Raw genomic sequence first — 21,352 nt, forward strand, 5'->3', positions numbered from 1 at the left:
CCCGCTTCTCCAATTTCAGAAAGGACGTTGCACGACTATCCACACAGGAACGCGGAGCACGACCTTTACCTACCTACTCCGCATTCGGAATTATTTAAGGGCTCAATATTTTACGTTGATTGATCGTTAATTTGAGGGCGTATTAACTGGAAAGTCTCTTTTACTCTGAAAAGGACTTGTATGCTAATAATAATATTAAATCCCGGGCATGCTGCATACTGGTTTCATTTTTGCTATAGACTTATATACTAATTATTACCTATTACTATTACCTATAATTTTGTTACTCATTGTGGTTTATTCTGTATTTTGAAATTTTATTTTATTTGCTCTTTGTTTGTATTTTGTTTTCTTCATTCAGTTATTCTTATGTTAGTTTTTCAGTTTTTACAAGTTTTTCTATACAAATTGGTAACAATTTTCTGACAATAATGCATTTCTTTCTCTAATCCTGAAGCCTCTCTACCTTTCCACGTGTAAGACATTAAGACAGGAGACGAATAAATATATATTTCCTGATCAGAGACATTCCTTTGCTTCCAATATAAAAGAAAGAAACACATAGCAAAGCAGACATAAACTGAACTAATATTAAAAGCCAAATAATACATTGCCAATAAGACATTGCTGGAAGTAATACCTAAACCGGAAACGGATAAGCACCCGGAAGTGATAGAAACATTCTAGTAAAGGTGAAATACTTGTTGTTAAGAACTATTACACTATTAAGAATTTCAAGAACTATATTAGCACCGTGTTACTTAGAAATGCAAAACCTACTTCGATACATCTCCTGAGTTAAATAACTCAATGAACAACTTAAAAAAATATATTTATTAAGCTAAAAAATATAAATAAATAAAGTGGATTCAACAATCTGACTACTGTACTCGTTGGATGTCAAACTGTAGAAGAACCCAGTATCTGTTTATTCAAGTGTCTAAGGGACACTAGGAATCACTTAACCATGACGTTGGCTTCTTCATTTATATGGATTGGTAAGGTTAGGTTGGGTTAGGTAAAGTAATATTTAAGTTAGGTTAGGTTAATAATATTTGCTTTATGAAAAATTATAATCTAACCAATCCCAACCGTTTCTAATTTGATATAATGATATATGAAGTCATCTACTGAGGAAGTTTGGGAATTTAAACACAAAAGTGCGTACGTAGATTTAGATGACACACTGAAGTATGTTTTCCATGTTTTATATCAGCTTCTTGTGCTAGAAATAATTCTGCAGTATGACACTATTTTTAACGTGTTATCAGCTTAAATTGGGTTAAATTAGATTAGATAAGGTTGGATTAGGTTGAGTTAGAATATTCTTTCTCATAAGGCATAACTTAACCTTTCTTAACTTGAAATTGATGTAATCTAATTCTATCTGGTCTAATCTATCCTGATCTAAAGAAAGGAGGGGGACATAATTATAATATAGATTTTTTCGCATACCTCTAAGTTATAATTTGTTTAATAATTTGTTTTATATTAATTTGTTTAATATCTAAAATATAGTATGAAAATGTCTTAGTTAATTGAATAAATAAAAAATTGTAATTATCCAAAAAACCTGAGTAATCAACACGCTCCATTTCTTTCACTTTTTGCATAGTCTTGCTAACTGTGCGGCCTACTTTAAACTGTGTTTGATATAACTACTGACTAAATGGTAACACTGAAACGGGCAGGATTTTGAACTTATTAAAATTCAAATATAGTTTTAAATAACAATTGTAAGGAGAGAAAAATATACAAATAGTTATTATTATAATGTAAATAACACAGTATCATATATTATTCATATAAGGAATTTGATCGATACTCATCATATAATGCTTATAATATTTTTTATCAATAAACTCATATCAGTGTAATATCTTTGAAATTTATATCCTAACCGAAATTCCATAAGAAGATCTACTGTCAGTATATTAATAAAAAAGTTTAACGAAACTGGTTCAGTAGAAGATTCATCCAAATCAGGGCGTAGAAAAACTGCATCTACTGAAAACAAATCTTTAGATGTTTGTGTCCTGTTAGAAGACGATCCACACTTGATATTTCCCAAATATCCATAATGAAAATTTTATGTGATAATAAATTCCATCCATACAGATTAACTTTGGTTCAACAGTTGTCACGATTTTGATAGACGTGAGGAGTTAGCAGACCTAATGATGGAAAGATGTTACAATCAAAACGATCCAAATTTTTTAAGTAATGTTGTTTTATGCGATGAGGCCACTTTTTGTATTAATGGAAACGAAAATCGGCATAATTGTAGATACTGGTCACGTAACAATCTTAGTTCGATGTGTGAATTCCATACCCAATATCCCGAAAAACCGAATGTATGGGCTGGAATAATAGGTGATAAAATAATTGGTTCTTTTTCATTGAGAGTAAATTGAATATTCAGGCGTATCTAGATTTATTGGTTAGGTTAGGTTAGGTTAGGATATTTCCAAATCCAGATAAGTATCTTCAATTATATTTAAAAAAATCTTCATTATTAGAAATTTTCAGATAATAATATCTCAAACGACAATATTTGGCTACAACAAGATGGTGCCCAACCTAACTATGCGTGTGTGGTGAGGCAATACCTAAATAATGTGCTTCCTAAAAAATGGATTGGAAAGCGTGGTGTTATCGAATGGCCCCCGCGATCACCCGACATGAATCATCCTTTAGACTATTTCCTGTGGGTTCACTGAAAACACATCGTTTATAAAACAAAACCTGCCAATATTCAGGAAATAGAAGATGGGATTACCACAGAGATAAGAAGAATTGAGCAGTCAGGGATATTGCAAAGTTTTAAAAGTCGCGTGGCTTGTTGAATTGAGGTAAATGGACAACATTTTGAGCATCGGCTGTAATCGCCTTTACTGTATGTTTTCTAAAATTTCTCTACTTCACAAATGTGGATCTACTTCTAACATAACACAAACATTTAAAGATTTGTGTTCAGTTGTTGAAGGTTTTCTGCACCATGATTTGAATAAATTTTTTACTGCACCAGTTTCGTTAAACTTTTTACTAACTTACTGACACTAGACCTTGTTACAAGATTTGTATTAGCACATAAATCAATAAAAAATTTCAAATTACATGAGTTTATTCAATGGCATTTAGATATAGAAAATATTACATGAAAAATAATCAGTATTTCTTAAGGATTTCTAAAAACACAAAGTGTATAGGTTGATCCATTTGATGTAACAAAGTTCGTTACTTTTCCGGAAAAAGGAAAGATTTGACAACAATGAAGATACTACCATAATATCCGTATCTCAAGGCACTTGTGCACAAAAATTTATTAAAATCGTATAAGCCCTTTCCTATATAATTATGGCGTTCCATACATAAAACTCACTCTGTATGATTTTTATTTTATCTCCCCTATCGCACTTTCTTGGATCATCGCTTGAATCTAACCTAATCTCACTTAAACCATAAAACTGAAAGAGAAGTAGTCAGCAATTAAGTGCTACAAAATACTTGTTTACGATCTAAAAATAACTTCAAAACATTATACCAATTCGTCAGCATACAGAGAATGGGTTTTAAACAATTTTCTGTTAAAAAATCTCATTATAGTTCGTCACAAATTTAACCTAACCTAACCTAACCTAACCAGGGGATGTATTGAAATAAGCATAGGCATATATGCTACCGGGTCACATGCATTCGAATATTGTCAAATAACTTTTATTGGTCACAATGTAGAGAAAAGAGAAAAACGTGCTTTTGATGTTATGGTCTAGTCTTTTTTCATTACGTTCGGATTACTCGACCACAAATTATTTTTATAAAATTATCTATTATGGATAAATATTTCATGAATCAAAATCGAAATAACAAAAATAAAAAGTAATTCAAAGTATAAAGCCATTTCTCTGTATATTAATTAAATATCGATAATTTTTCCACGCAGAATAGAATTCTCAGAAAAAACATTATACAAAATGTATTTTTAACGGCAACTAGAATGGAATTAGTCTGATATAGCCACCTGTGAACTGTGAGAAATCAACATGTTTATTCATATATAAACAGTGAAATCACGAAATGCAGTGCAAGCAATACAAAGAGTGTTAAAGTGACACATTTTTTATATCTTTGGTCTATGAGCTGGTTTGTGGAGTGACTCACATTAATGTTGTAGCGATTATTTATTATCTACACAACTTCATTCTGATTTATATTCACTTAACATCACACTGTTTATATAAAACAATTGTCACTTACTTTTTATATTATATCAGTTTTTATACCACCTACATAATGGATCATTGTGAGCATTAAGGACATATTATGGCCCGCGCCGATACAAAAAACTTACGTTTATATACAGGGTTAGTAAAGAGGAACTTCACTAACTTTTACCATATGTAGACTCGAGGAGGATAACATGAGGCTACTAAAAAGTAGCAATTCCTCTTCTTTACAGTGTGATTTGTGAAACTTACCATAAATTTAAATTGGCTAAAGTGTTTACACAGCCATTTTGATTTTTTTCATGATGCACTACTATTAAGCATTCGACTGGTACACGTTCAGAATTAGTTGAGGGCTCAATAGATTACAATGCAAAAAATGCACAATCACTTGCTAATTGAAATCTATATCATCTTTTCCCGCATTCCGCAATAATTTGAGGGCATATTTACTGGAAAGTGCCTACTACTTTGTAAACGACTTTTATTCCAATAATAATATTTAATTCCGGGAATGCTGCATACTGGTTTAATTTTTGCTATGGTCTTATATACGACTTTTATACTAATTATTACCTATTACTATTACCTTTAATTTTGTTATTCATTGTGGTTTTTTTCTGTTTATAGAAATTTTATTTTATATGTGTCTTTATTTAGTTATTTTTATGTTTATTTTCTAGTTTTTACAAGCTTTGTAACAATTTTTTGACAATAAAGCATTTCTATCTCTCTCTCTCTCTCTCTATTGGCTGAGATTAAATTCCAGGACCAGCTTCGGAAACATTAATTTGAGGATTCGTATTGAATATTGCACCCTGTATCATATATTTTTTAAAGGCAATAAATGATTTTCAAACTACATAAATAACCAATGAAAACGACATATGCTGCAAAGTTGTGGCATTTTTATTCGATCAATTCTTATCATACATAGAACAACCATAATAACGTATCATATTATAAGGTAGTTAATAATAATTTGAGCTCATGTTATAAATTTCAGTAGTAAATAATAACAATAACAAGCAAAAATTGTGAAGTAAAAAAAATACAATAATTGCAAGAAAATAAAAATAATTTAAAGTGCATTCTTGGAATAGAACCTAGCAGCCACTACAAGTTTTAGTTGCCGAATTGTTACTTGCCGTATTGAATTACAGATACTCTGGATATCGTTTCTGATAGTATTACAAAAAGTATAATTCTTTCAATTGTTGCTTCAGTCGTTCAAAAATAAGGTAACGACCCTATGACAAGGGCCCTGCAGTTAGTGGATAAGTGGTGCCAGTCCAAAGGGCTGAGGATTAACCTAAGGAAAACCAAGCTCCTCTTTTTCACTTAAAGGCGCAACAATGGCATGCTCTGAAATATAACTTTAGAGCCGTAAAATCTGCAAAGATCATCCACTGAATTTATACTTCAATGGTCAAACCTCTTCTCACGTACGGGGCCATCGTGTGGTAGGCCTGTACGGAGAAAGCGAAAACAAGAGTGCGACTGAGTCCAACGCTTCGCATGTCTCAATATCAGTATTTTTAGGTTTGTAACTTCTTGAATTTTCATTTAAAAACTCATATAATTTAGAAAATTATCAATACAAGGTTTGCTACTTGAGTTTTGAGGTAAACAAATTTTCATAATTGGATAATGAATATTATCAATTCAATGTATTGACTGGTCAAAAACGTTTTTGTATGAACTGATGTGTCAGAACTCGCATTGTTGGTGGAGATTGATTCGTTTTTTGCGATTGGTTTCCCTATTTTTTTCGTACACTTCTGACAAAGAAATACTGGTATTATTATTCAGAATTGACCGTTCTATGGTAACGATATGTTCAGTGAGAAAAAATAGGCGACCATTTGTTTCAAAGTACTTCGTGCGCGAACAACTTTTGTTGAATTTGACTTGAAAGCCCCTTGCAGTCGATTGTTATTTTGTTTTGGGTTTTATCCATGATGAGTCGCCTCTGACGGTCTTGAAACACCTCTATTGAATTTTTTAATTATTTCTTAGCTCGAATCCACACGAGCTTTTCTTGAGCGATTGTCAAATTATGCGGTATTTAACGCAAGCAAATCATTTTGACAGCCAAATTTTCGTGTAATATTGAATCCATGCGAGTGGAGCTTATGCCCAAATATACCCCAATTTGAAGGTATGTCACGTGACGATCTTGCAATATCAGTTCACGCACAGCATCGATGTTTTCTGGTATAACAATCGATGTTAGAAGACCTTCACAACATTTATCATGTAGCGAAGTGATTTAGAAAACTAATGAAACACAGTGCCTCAAGATAGTGCTTCATCACCAAAAGTCGAAGCGAATTGATTGGCACACTGCTGCTGGTTTAATTCATTTCGAGAGTCACTAAAAATCATCTCACGAAAATTTTTGATCAAGATGAATGTTTCAAGTATCTGTACACAACTTAAATACCACTTGTATGACAACATATCAGTGTTGCCATATTTTAAAACTTAAGTAGCAATCCTCGAATCAACCTTCTTATTTTTTATTTAGTTATTTTTTAAATGAATATTTTGTCAACGAAGAGCTTCAGGAAAATTTATTGGATAAATCATTGAAGTACATTAACAACACAGTTTTGAAAATGCTGTCCACTATTTCTTGACATCTACTTTCAAAATTGGTGATACTCTATGTCGTATTAGACTCTAGATTTTTTTCGGTAATAGTTTTTGCGTTGCGTATCTAACCGTTTTTGCAATTTCATTGAGATTTACAAAATTTTGCTCCAGTTTTGATTTTTAATAATTAAAAAATCCTAATTCGCTCTTAATAGTTCCATCTCTATTATTGTAATTCTTTAGCTTCTATTTTGTCCTTCTTTGACCTATCGTATCTAATTCAAGTTTACCACATTACAATACAAAATACACATACAAAATAGCTCATTTCCTAAATTAGAATTTCGACATTATCAAAAGAATGGGGAAAGAGTAATCAAAAGGGAAGGCCTACTCAGTGAATAATTTGCAGTAATAAAAAAATATTCCGACGGGCCCTGGACTGGGAATCAAACTAATATCTATTGATTATAAAATGCAGTACAAGTAATTTAAAAAGCATTCTGATTTTTTATAATTACAGTGATTCCTTCGTCAGTACTTTTATTTTCAAACCAAGAATCATATTTCACTTTTTAGATTGATTATTGACAGAAACATGATTTTATTAAAGTTTTATGAAACTATAATTTATCATTTTTTTGCGCATTCGACGATTTCGACCTTCATGTTTTGGTTTACTAAATGTTTTGTTAAAAATCTGTTAGTTTAATGTGCAGATGCAGTAAGTAATTTTATGTATATATCGTCTTAACTATTACGAAATTTTGTGTGCTGAAATTATTATTCGCATAAAATTATCTGTATTTCAAACGCCCACTATCTTTAACTTCTGATATAACATCAGCATGGTTCCCACAAGGAACAATATAGTATTAAAAAGAACCGTTTACACTGTGCTGCAGCTTTTTATTTTTTATTTTAAGTGTGGTATACGGACACCCACTGGTAATTTATATCAAGAGACAGCTTCATTCTTGCGAATACATAATACCAACACTTGAAATTAACGTATTGCATTTTGGTTTGAGGGCATAGGATTTTTTTAACTTCACGTACAAAGTGAGTCTTGAATATGAAATGCCTCAATTATTTCGAAACAGATTGTATGGTTTTTATGAGTTTCGGTTTGTGACAGTTGGCCGTCAAATAGATGTATCAACATTGTTGGCCGTCGTTCCGTTTCCTTAGAAATCTAAATTTTGCAAATTTATTATCATGTCCTTTTATAATTATTGAATTTGAGTTGAAATATTAAATACTTACTAATTTTGAGTATGTACTCTTTTTAACATAAAATCTAGCTAACAACCTATGATTGCTTAAGAACCGCTCAGAGAGGGTAACTATAGTTCAGATATTTTCGAGTAATTGAATAAATGAGTAAGTTACAGCCTACAATTTACCAATTTACACCATTTCTAATATATTATTCAATGAGCATTTAATGACATCTAATAAGAAACAATGTATGAATGAATAGGAGTGTTTTAATTACTATTAAATGTTTTATACACTATTTTTCTACGATCAATCATAATAATGAAAAACATCATTTATTCACAGAATTTAAATTACTATCAAATTGTTACATATGATATTGTTGATGTTAATGGAGTTATGTTTATTGCATTATTAGTGTGACGACTTTACTCGATCGAATTAAAAATTTCATTGGTTACGTTGATTTTATTTTGGGATGATTTGTTAATGTACTAATGTCGTGAATTTCCATCCACCGTGACGCTTAAGTGAAGTGATGTCTTCATCTGCTTCTGCATCAATTAATATTGTAATAGACGAAGCAATATATAAATTGGGATTTGAAAGATTCAAGTGTGCAACAATTTCTTTTCCGTTTACGTAATTTATAAAAAAAGAAGAAGCTATATAATTTTCATAATTAAGATTCATGTTTCCATATAGAAAGATGAGAAGAGGCACAAGACAGTTATAAATAGAGAAATTGAGTATATAACGAAAAATTTAGAGCCATATGCCGACGCAGCTGTTTTGCTATAAACAGTACAAATGTGCAAAGTCTGAACTTGGCACTTACACTGTGAAAGCAGTTCCTGAATCCTTTAACAACAATTTCAAAAATAATATTTCATAGTGCTGCGGAGACATCACCACAAGTTACATATCACTTTTATTGCAGATCAATAACTTCAAGAATGTATTGAAAGGAAAGAATTCTAAAGACAATGTGAGAAACACATCTTATACACAGAAGAATAAGTACGTAATTGTAGTACCACTCAAAACTGCCATAAAAGACTTGCCTTATCATTGAAATATCAGCTGTTGTTCAATAAAACAACACCACATTTCCACTCGAAAGTGACAAGAGAGTAGCTCTGTTTCGTGATAGAAAGCTGAATTGACTTCCATCTGACTTAATAAACTTGCTTTAATCAAATGTATAATTTTAATAAAATAGCTTTCAAAGTTCAGATTTTCTTCCTTCTCAATTTATTCAACAGCAAAAATTTCATGAAATCACTGAAAGAAGTACCAGGGAAAAATTTCAAGAGAAAGAATTCACTTAGGGGTTGAAATTGTACTGACCGTACTAACGGTGAAAAGTTTGCTTGATACAAAACAAATAAAACAATACAATCGATTTTGATATTTATATTTTGAAAAAACATATAAAGATACAGTAAAAATAACACTACAGTCTGTAATTATTATATATTTAAATTTTTGGTTCGGCAATGTAACCCCCTTTTGCTTTTCTTATATCGGTGCACAATTTAGGAGTTCTCTGTAGCAATTTCGAAAAATAATCACGGTCTATTTATTTTCATTTGTTTTTCAGGATATTTTAAAAATGTGAAGTGGAAGTGAGACACTGTTTCCTGACTTCCCTGACCAATGTATGCTACAACAACTCAATTACTTTCAGCCCACTGCAACCTCTAAACTTTATCATCTTAAAAGAGATTTCTTCATTGCTACCCTTCCAAAAAGCCAGATTCTAACAATTTTTTTTCACTGTAGAAGTACTCGAAGCAGATTTCTAAATTCATTGGTCTGAGCTACTATCTATAAATCCGTGAGTCTTCGATCACGTTTACTGATCATTCAAATACCTTTATCTTTGGAGGCCACCCTTCCAAAAAGGCCAGCTTCTCTCAATATTTCCTCTGTCGAATTACTCAAACGCAGATCGCTAGAATAATTGATCTGAGCTGCCATCTACGGGTCCATGAGTCGTTGATCACGTTTACTAATCAATATAATCTTCAGAGGATGTTGTTTTTCGAGGCCGCCCTGAACGTTTTCTATCGCCAAAGCTCCCGATGGATGTATATTTTTTCATGTTGTAGTCGACAATACGTTGAGGTATTTTTAATTCGGCGGCAATGATTCGGTTACTTTTGCCTAGAATATGAAGACTTGCCATTAATGCACAAGTTTCAATGAATAGTTCCTTGCTTTTACCCATTTTAAAACATACAAGTGAATTAGCGATAACGAAAACAAATCATATGCGAACTTCCCATGAAGATTGATCCAAGAAGTACAGATCATAGCACGTTCTCGAGTCTCACAGAGCTAACCGGGACTGAACTACAATCATAAACACCCAAGAAATGATTCACACTTGAAGAATATTAAACAAATTAGCAATGTATGAAGTAATAAAATAACGGACTCTATTATTTTTGGTTTGTAAAACATCTTTTCGACCTTTGCTTGACAATATCAAAGAGACATTTGTAAATGTATTTTGAAATTTGAAGCATAAACTGTTGACCTATAGATACATATATCCTAAGCTTTGGAAAATGAAAGTTAAGTTTACATTCTACATACTTTCAATATACTGTTAGTTTCTATCACACTCTTTTTAGTTCTACTTTTTATATCACTGTTCTTCCGAAACGATGATATGATGACATAACTACAAAAGTGAAAATTTAGAATGATAATTTCGAAACTCGATTGCACTTAAGCTTCGTAATAATACGTTTATCATTTCAAAGTTTCCTCGAACAACAAAGGCGCCTATAGTTGTATCGCTGGAAGCTATCGGGGATAAAAGTACGTTGACCATGGAACTTTATTTATTAGATTTATAAACACTACACACAAGACCGTATTTGAGTATTTTTTATAAAAGTAAATTGTTGCGGTTATATTAAATGTTGTAATATTTGATGAATGAGCTACCTGATACAGGCTTATGCAGGGTAGTATCATTTAATTTCAAGCTTATATGCATAAAATGTTCTCAGCTCGAAATAAGCGAATCGGGTGAAACGTTTCTCTTGATTGAAATACAATATTAATAATAGAGAAACTTAACGAATAACATGAAATGTTATTAAGGCGCATAATTCTAAATTTTAGTACAAATACTATTTTTGCGAAAACTTTTACGATATTCAACGATACATTGTATTCAAATTAAAGTTGGATTCAAACTTCTACAGGTAAGTCAGTGAGGAACGTTGGATGGGCACAGGGCCGTAGTCAGAACCAAAATTTTAGCAGGGCTATTAGATTTTTTACCAGGGCCCATATTTTCACATTGAAATATACTGATATTTTAATTTTAAGGGACGATTTACGGACGAAACATACACCGCTATTAAATATGTTTTTTCCCTAAGAAATAAAACCAAATTGAGTGTTAAACATGTTCTATTAAATAAGAATAAATTTATAAATTTAAAAAGTTCTTTAGAACCAAACATAAAAAAAATATTTTATTCTTTGACTTACATGTGAACAAATATGCTTTGATAAAAAACAAAAATAACAGAACACTTTTAAAACTCATAACATTTAACACTTATTGTTAGAATATCTACATAGAAAATCATAAAAACAACACAAATACAAATAAAATAAATTTTCAGACAGATAATTAAAATGATTAAAACTAAAAAAGTTGCAATTTTCTTTGTTTACGATTGTTAAATTTTATTAAAAATGACTCCATGTCGAGGGACTCTGTTCTTCGACTTTCAAAAGCCAAGTAAATTAAATCGGCCATACGAGGCTGACTCATAGAATATCTCTGTGGTCTGTTAATCGCAGTTAATGTTGAAAACGAAGATTCATTTACTGCAGTACTACACCCAAGGGTATATACTGTCGCAAACAGGGCGTATGTATTTTTAAATACTTCCCTTTGTTTATATAATTCAGCAAAAATATCTGACTTTGGTTTATTGTGCATGTAATCCTTGACTACTGCCAACTCCTCCAGAGTTGGTAGTGAAATCCCTAAAAAAATTTATAACACTATAACTTAAAAATTGCTACAAAGTAAAATGACACTTACCCAACTTTTCCAGATATTTGATTTTCTCCAGATCAAAAAGCTCAATGCTACTTATTGCAGTAATTAGTTCATCATTGTCAGAGAACCTCTCGTTTAAAGGGATAATACAAGGTCCAAGGACTCAAAAAATTCGGCTTCAGTGCCACTTTTACTGGCATTTGGTTTATTAGACATTTCAGACGGCAGTTTTTCCATTACCAGATATTCCTTCATAGTTACGCTTAACTTTGGTACTCTCTTTTCAGTTGGTATTGCTTCCGTATCCTTTAAAAGTTGTGAAGCTTCATTGGCTAAACTTTGATAAGTCTCATTTGTTCTTAGATCTCGAATTTTATTTTTTACTGACTTAATAATTTCATTGGCTTCCTTTAGACTAATTGTACGAGCTTGTAAAGCTGAATCAGCAGGTTCTAAGAGCCCAAGTAACTTCTTCATAAAAACAAGAGTGAATCTAAAGTCGTATTCCAACATAACTGATTTAATTCCAACAGATTTGACTGATAAATACACAGACCAACAGATAAATGACCGATCATTTTTAAATTCATCCAATGATCTTAATATTTCAGTGTAGTTTGAAAATATAACTTTAACAATTGCTATATGCCCAGACCAGCGCTGCTCCAATAGTCTACCAATAGACTTTCCCCGATAAATAGCAGCCACTTTTCCATGTCCAAAAAATTCATGTAACATAACAGCTTGGTCAAAGAAGTGTTTAATTGAATCTAGTTCTGAAATAGTTCGCACAACTACAAGATGGAGACGATGGTTAAAGCAATGTACGTATGGAATAAAACGTCCTAATGATTTTTGGATTAAAGCAGCTACTCCCCCCTTATGGCCGCTCATAACACTAGCACCGTCATAACATTGGCTAAGAAGGTGTTTTGTATCTATTCCATTATCATTAAGAATATTAAGTGTCATATTTGTGAAAGTTTTGGCATCTAACTTTTCTGTAGTGTAAATACCTAGTAAAGATTCAAACACTTTACCATTTTTGACATATCTTACTCCAATTGATACATTTTCTCTGTTGTTTTTATCTCTTGTGCCATCTTCAAGTAATGTAAACCATGGTACATCTGCAGTTTTTAGATCACCAACAACTTGTTCACGTACCATTTCAGCTAAAATAGCTATTATCTCATTTTGAATATCAGGAGATGTATACTTAGCATTTTGAGGAATATGTGGAAGACATTCGGCCAATTTTTCGTCCTTTTTAATTGTATATTTAAATAAATTTAAGAATAATCCCCGCTCTTGTTTATGCTCAATGTCATAATTGCCCCGAAGAGCTAGTTCATTTACTGTTAAAAACTGAATTATCTCAGCAATCGACTTAACATAATATCTGTATTTTTGCAAAATATCACTATAGATAACCGTAGACACAGCAGTGCCAGTTAAGTCTCTGATTTTTTTCTCGTTCCACATTTGCATAGCTTTAATGTGAACTGCCGTTTTTTCATGCGCTGGAAATTCATTTTTAAGATCTGTTGCATTTTTCCAGTTACTAAATCCGGAATAGGTATACACCGTGTGTCCTTTGCTTCCATTTGGTTGGAACTGACGACATGCATAACAAAATGCAGCATTTAGCTCTTGGGAATATTCTAGCCACAAAAATCTCTTATACCAGTTATATCCTCACCTTTTGGTGCCAGATCTGAAGCTGAACTGCTGGTTAAACTGGATAAATTGGTTGACCCATCAGCATTTTTCTGACTTTTGGAATTACTGCCCGATATTAAAAAATTGTCTTATGTCCATTTTTATTCAACTAACTCACGACACTCGCTCAGAAAGTCAAAAACAATACTAAAAATACTCACTAAAGCAGCCGCAAAAAATTTCCCTTGATAAAGAAATAAATATGACAGCTACATGAAAATAATTATAAACGGATTATCGCGCCGGCGCGGCAATTCAACAGGTGGCTCTCGTCTTTCGTAACTTTCCCGACTACCGAGTGCCAAGCAGGTTCGCTACAGACTAAGTTTCCAATCCAATGTGTAAATCTTTACGCCGCCGCGCCCGCCGCGTCTTAACCTACGCGGCACGCGGTAGTATGGTGGTCGGCATGGCACAGGACAGGACTCTACCCGTATAAAAAAAATATATACATATAGAAAATAAAACTTTTGAAGTCAAATGACTTGCCGAAATTTTTGACGCGTGCTTATAGTATTTTTTTTACCAGGGCTCAAATTTTTTTTACCAGGGCTCTGCCCTGGCCAGCCCCCCTCTAGCTATGGCCCTGGATGGGCAGATTGCCGACTATACGTGAAAGTTTTCATGTGCGACATACAACGGCAAAAAATATCAAGTAGTATGTTTTGGAGAGGTGTTGTTCAATTTATTTTTTAGAAGAGCCTTCATGTTGACGCACCTTTCTAACGAAATCTTACTTGGAACCAACCGGTTTTCTGTATGTCACAACTACAAATCAGTTATATCTGGTATAAAAGAAACATTTGTGTTTATATTGTTTTTATGATTAGCTATTATTTTTAAATTTTCACAAACATTCATCTACACATTACAAAAAAAGTAAAGAGTTCGAAATAATGTAATAAATACTGAGCACTATCTGTGATACGATTTTATCAAATTCTTATACTGTTTTAAGGGATCGTCATCACTCCCAGTAAATAAATTTACACAGGCATTAAAATGTTCAAACAACATAGTCCCTGATATATAAACACCTTCAACTAATGGTATTGGTGACCGAACCTCTTTTTGTATCTTCAATAAAAACATTGAACGCATTGAGTTCTATGAGTGGTTGATTCAATTATAAGATGCTATTGAAGTACTTGATGATTGTAAAATTAAAGTAGATGTTAGGGAACTTTTGCGTGAACGTGTAATAAAAGACTTAATAAAACCTTAATAAGTTTTTAGACATTTTAACACCATTAAGAATGCAAAAACAGTAATACCCTTTCGTCTACACCTAGAATAGTATTCAGTCTTTATTACAGGTTCGACTCGCACTTTTGGACCGTTGCTCCGACGTTGTGGGCAGCCATTTTAGACAAACTCTCAACTAGGAGATATTCATGCATAACTTATTTACAATTATTTTTTTAATAATGTATTTCGCGTCTCATTAATGTCATAATTTATACAAAATCTAAACACTACAATTCTCATTTAATTAAATCCCCGATGATGAACCTCTTCGTCTTCGAAATCTCAGAATATATGATAAAATGAGTACCCATCTCACATTTACTGATGTTCGATTTTTGTTTTCATCCTGACTTCCATCGCGCTCCGAGAGACACTAATCTAATAATACAGGATCCCATCGCTTGGTCCTGCAGGTATCTGTTTTTTTAATGAAATTAATTTTAAAGGAATCTTGAGGATGTATGGAATAGATTAAGGATAGGTTGCTTTGTAAAAATTAATCGCAATTATCTGTAATTAATTTTTATGTCCTTAATATACTAATATGACTTGCAGCTATATGTTTTTTCAGCATTGGGGTTGATAGGTGTAAACAGATTTATTATTGTTAATTAAATGCATTCACCGTTTTTTTTTAATTTTTATGAAAAATTAGTTTTGTTTTAGTTTTACATACATTGAAAATGAAAATACATGGTTGCGAGTTGCACAATGGCCGCAATCAGAGGTTGCCATGATTTTTGTGAACGACTCTCGCTCCTTCAAATCGACGTCTTTTACGGGGCCGGGATAAGCATTCACTAGTACTCTCAACAATATCTGTCGTACTGAATGCATTTATTTCTTCACTGTCCATATCCAAATTTTCTGATTCTTCATTGCTTCCATTTGCTGTGAATTGATAAATTATTCTAACAGTGTCGTGTGAAGTATCCTTTTCCGAGCTCACTGGATCTATTCTACTAGGGACAATTTTATTACCTTCATATGCTGTTTGTGTCATCTCGGTTTCAATATCTTCAGTCAAATTGTACCAATAATGTGGCGATATTTATTCAATATACAAATCACTTTCCTCGAACTAGTCAATGATTTCATGGCAAGTGCGAACTTTAAATGATTTGATGGTTTAACTCGACTTTTTACAGTAACATGAATTATATCACTGCAAATTGACTTAATTTTAACGAAGTCTTCATCACTATTTTTACGACGAATGTCAGATCCTTGGAAGAAGTTGCACATAAAGTCAAAGAATTGATCTGGAATGTCACACTCTCCTTCAATTACGTCTTCAGCTGTTAATTTATCTGCGAGTTTTTTGGCGTTAATACTTTTTATACAATTCCTCAGATCATACGTTGCATGTTCGAGTTTATTCTTCTCCTTTGTTAGTAAATTCGTAGCTTTACTAGCTAACTCAGGAGTATCATTGTCTCTTAAATAAACGATTTTTGTCTGATGCGGTTCGGCAGAAATTTCTACAGTTACAGATTCTCCAAAAGTATTCATAATTTCCAATTCTAATCTTTTATATCTTTTTATATCTTGAAAAAGATCTGCTAGATACATGACTCCTCTTTTTTCAATGATTTCCTGCTCAATAATTGCAGATAAGGAGTTTAAAGCATCTTTGTGCCTTGCTCTGTTTTCATGCCAAAATCCTGGTATCTTCTGGCCCGTTGATTGTCTTCTCGTTTTCACTTGATAAGAGGTGAGACAAACCCCATGATACGCACCTATTTCTTTGTTGTCAATGATTTCTACAATTCGATTATCATAATTGATCGTTTCCTTATTACTCCAGAAGCTCGGATATCACTGCAGCCCGATCCGCTATTCTGTTAAGACCCCTTATATAGCAATACGCCCATACGTAATAGGATGTATTTTTGTTTTCTTCAACTCAAAGAAAATAGGTTTCATTTTGTATTTTATTTCACAAGATTAATGGTGATACTGAAAAATATTGATTTTTCACACAATTTTTTCTGTGGTATCTGTGTGTGGAGGCTTATTCCTTATTCCAAGTTACCTTCTATTGAGAATTCCAATCATCTTTCTTTTATAACTTCATTAATGACCTAATAACATGCAATGAACTTAATCCTCACCAATATACCTGGTACACGCTTTAGTAAAAATCAACATACTTACATGAGGCGAAACGTTTTGAATTGTGGAGAAGTTCACTCTTTCTCGGGACAGTGAAGCGAGCAGATCTCATTTTTATATATCTTTTGGTGTTTTTTGTTTTGTAGGTATTTATGTATATATAGTAAGTTTAAATAGTTATCAAACTTTGATTATTGTGATACCTCTTCGCAGTCCTCGACTCTAAGACTAGCACCCATAACTGGTGACCCCGACATGATAAACAAAAGACGTGATAACAGTGAACATTTTTTTGTGGGCGTAAAGTGTATGTGGTAGTGTACAGTGGAGGTTTTAGTGAAGTACAGTGGTAGTCACTCGGTTCGTTTTTCGTGAAAGGAAAACCGCAACAGCGAAAAAGACTTACGGTGTTAATTGTGCGAGTGCGGTAGTCCGATAACCAGCAAATAGTCTCGTTTCGTTACGACTACAGACAAAACAAGACTCAACGAAATGCACATTTCTCGTACACCCGAAAACCAAAGCGGAGCTTGCACTGTCTGCGACGCCTCGGACTTCTTGATAGGCATAGCTTCACAACAAAAAATCGAGGAAGATCAGTCCTGCGGAGACCCGTTACAGCGTAGTCGATAGAGAATTGCTAGCAATTTACCTTGTCATTAAACATTTTCGAAACATGCTGGATTCACGATCTATACGGATCAGAAACTTTTAACTTTTGTATTCGAACATAAACTCGAAAAGGCTTTTCATTCGCAAACGCGTTACCACGATTCTATTTTCATCGAAGTACCGATTGACTACACTAATCTAGCAGCTTCACAGACGACTGTCGAAGAACTTGAGAAGTTTTTATAATCAGGATCTTCCTTACAACTCAAGCAAGTACATATGCCGGGAAAGAATATACTGATTTACTGGGAAAGCTCGCCCGTACGTCACATGAAATTTTAGACAAGCTGTCCATCGCTTTTTTCATTCAGTTAGAAAAATCACTGCAAAGGTCATTTCTCAGCGGTTCGTTTGGCAATCGCCCAAGAAAGATTGCCACGAGTGTACGCACCTCTAGAAAGTTTTGTCCTACATTAAGCAAGACTCGAGCACGTGCGTATCGCACAGCCATGCCGCTGCGTAGATCGTAGATGTTTGGCTCCTTTACCCAAATGTTCGCAGAAACTGGCTGCTCTGTCGTGGTAGTGGGCTTGACAACCTTTAACTGCGCCTATTTCTGCACTACATAATATCATGCATACATTTCTAAACACCAATTTTTAGACAGTATTCGTTATCAATTATTTATAGTCATATTTACTAAATTCCTGTATTTAAAACAAAAAGATATTAAATTGCAAGTTACCTCGTATACAAAATCACAACCTCAATACAACTTAATATCAAAATATAATATGTCGATTTAATCTCGAAAAATATTCAACTCAATCTACCTACTTACACAGTTTAAATTCAAAGTTATTCATTGACTCATTACCCACTTTTTATGATTTATACTTGGAACATTTTTTGCTTCATATTTGGGCGTTTCGTTTAAAAACTTGTTTGTGATTGTAAATAAATCAATTGTGTCACTTTCGCATTTTTCTTTTTGATGAGGATACGATTTCTAGTTTTAGTTCGGCATTAACTAACATACAGTGCTCCACCTCCCCTAATAGTGATGATTTATAGAGTAATATGAAGAAATAAATGTTAAAATACTACTTAGTAAACTACATAACACTTACTTGAGCATATGAAAACCCAGGTACGTCTCTGCATGTCTTAACTTATGTGAATAATGCATTTTACACAATATTGTTGTAAGATAAAAATGTTTACTGCTGTAAACATTTTTATCTTACTAGTCCTTTACCTATTTATCGAGTTATCAGTCAAATGAACTTCTTTTGATCAATTAATGCTTAAAGATGTTTGAATGTGCGAAGCGCCGCAAATTTAGATATGGTGGATTAGTTGGTTACCATGAGTTGAAAGCAATGTATTTTATTTTTTAGACAAAAAATTTAAAGTTAGTAAAGCAGCCTTCTTCAGTAAGTTTATAGATGATTAATCCAGCGTTGATAAAAATTATGAGGTCCTGAAGAACAATTTTAATAAATATGTTTTGGGAAATATGGTCAAGAATGAAATTTTACCATAAAAGCAATGAATATAAAATAGAAGCTCCTTCTTTACGAGTTGCATTCTAAAAAAGGCAGATTTAGAGTTGTGAGTGAGGCTTTAATATTTAACTGTTTTTTTTTCATACTCATGACATTTTCTATATCAGTAGTTATAATCATCCCGTATTTGTGGACAATTGTATGCAGGGTTGCCAACTCCGGGCGACTGAAATCCGGGACACTAAATCAATAAATAAGATTTTATAATCACAAAAAATTAACGAATGAACCAAAAAAATAAAGAAGTGCAGTATTCTTTGCATTCTTCATCGGTCACCACTTTTTCCATTAATATTTTTTTCTGACTACGTGTGACATTTATCAAGTTCTTATCTGGTTTAGAATAAGACAATAATTTCAATTTAGAGACTTATCTCTAGATTTAAAGTTAAGAGAAGTTCGGCTGTTATCAAATCTACGCTGCAGTGGCGTTAGAAGGAAAGATACGCAGAAAACAATGATTTTTATCGTATCGAAATTGGCTTTTTTGGCACTAGCGAAAGTCTGTCCCCATTTCTCCTGAACTGTAGAAGTTGAATGCTTACTAACCTCAGATTACGATAGAATGGTTATCGAATAGATAACGGAGATTTTTTCTCAACGCCCAGTGCAACGGTAGCTTCTAAAAGGCTTTTAAAAGATATATACTTTATTATAGATAGAAGATATTTTCTTTAAAGAGTCATCGTTGCTGAAGACAAAATGCTTATTTAAATAGTGGCAAATGTTGCCTCCTCAGATAGGAAGAATTTGCTTTTTTAAACGTTGCATAGTTGCAAAAAGTTCAGTAGCGTTTGTTCCAGTTTTCTGAAAGCTATTTGGTTTTTATATAGTGGCACATATATTAACAAGAAAATGAGGTTTCGAGCGATCAAATGTTTTTGGTTGATCTTGGTCCAAACCTTCCAAGCGCAGCAGTTGTTTTAACAGTTTTGAGCGCAAACGCGAGAAAATCCGAACCAAGAGCAGGATAAAATTGTAAAATATTTTCAAGGACTAGGCGCAATGACAACCACATGTATAACAGGCCCTTGCCATTGTAATTTGACTTCCTCCACGAACTCCACGAAACTTTTCCTCCTGAAGGAAGATTGTTAAAAGTGATTTCAATTTAGTAGCAAAGCATTGATTCTCTTGTTACATTTTTACTAATCTTCTAATCGTAAAATTTAGAGAGAATTGAACCGCGAGTATGATTTGAAAACGAGGGTCGTCCGAAAAGTTTCCGACCAAATACACTACACTTACGCCACTTTTCCGAACGCCGCTTTAACCTTTTTAACCCTTCCAAATAATAATCCTAATCTTTGTCTTCAAAATAAGCGTTGCGTATAGAATAATAAGGAAAAATCGCTGTGTGTTAAGTTTGATGAATTCTTCAAATGCGGCCGCTTTTTTATAATTTCTCCTATTACCTTATCAAGCAATTATCAGTAATATCCTCGTGTTGTTATTATACCTTTTCAAAGAAATTTGATGATCACAATCCCAGGACTATGCCAAAAGGCGGTCGCTACAACTTTTCCGGCTGATGAAACCATCTGCCTTTTTAGGAGAAGGTTCGCTATTTGTAATCCACTGACTTTACTGTTTTTTCGCTAGATAGATACAATTTTCATCTACATTCATGAGTTGGTGTAGGAAATCGGAATCATTTTGCTTACAATGCCTCTATAAGACCTAAGAAATGCTCATTCGAATACGATTTAGGTCCAAAGTGAGCAGAGGCGGCATCAAACGCTCGGATAGCTTACATGCATAATTCGTATATTGCAACTGCGTGTTTTCGATATGCCGATAGCCTCTAATCTTAATACAAAGGTCGTACAGTACCATTTGTTAATTTTTCGATGATATCGTTGATTGTCGCAGTTTTATAAGTTGCCCTGAATCGTAATAATAATCCAGATTCCCATTCCATCTACGTAGGGGTGTCGCCTTTCAAAAACAAATATTTAATGACAGCTCATGATACTAATCTATTTCCCATTTTATGTCGATAA

At 33.0% G+C, this 21,352-nt stretch overlaps 1 protein-coding gene across 4 annotated transcripts in view; it reads left to right on the forward strand.

The window, feature by feature from the left end:
- Positions 1–21,352, forward strand: part of LOC130897109 (leucine zipper putative tumor suppressor 2 homolog) — a 301,729-nt gene that overhangs the window by 79,405 nt on the left and 200,972 nt on the right. Inside the window, exon 1 of one of the 4 annotated variants that reach the window (XM_057805703.1) lies at positions 18,799–18,931. The exons of the other annotated variants lie outside the window; for them this stretch is intronic. The gene's annotated coding sequence lies outside the window, so the exon portion shown is untranslated. Of the gene's footprint in view, positions 1–18,798; positions 18,932–21,352 lie in introns of those variants that run through there. 4 annotated transcript variants of the gene reach the window in all.

This window comes from Diorhabda carinulata, chromosome 8 (genome assembly GCF_026250575.1).
Source record: "Diorhabda carinulata isolate Delta chromosome 8, icDioCari1.1, whole genome shotgun sequence".
Lineage (NCBI taxonomy): Eukaryota > Metazoa > Arthropoda > Insecta > Coleoptera > Chrysomelidae > Diorhabda > Diorhabda carinulata.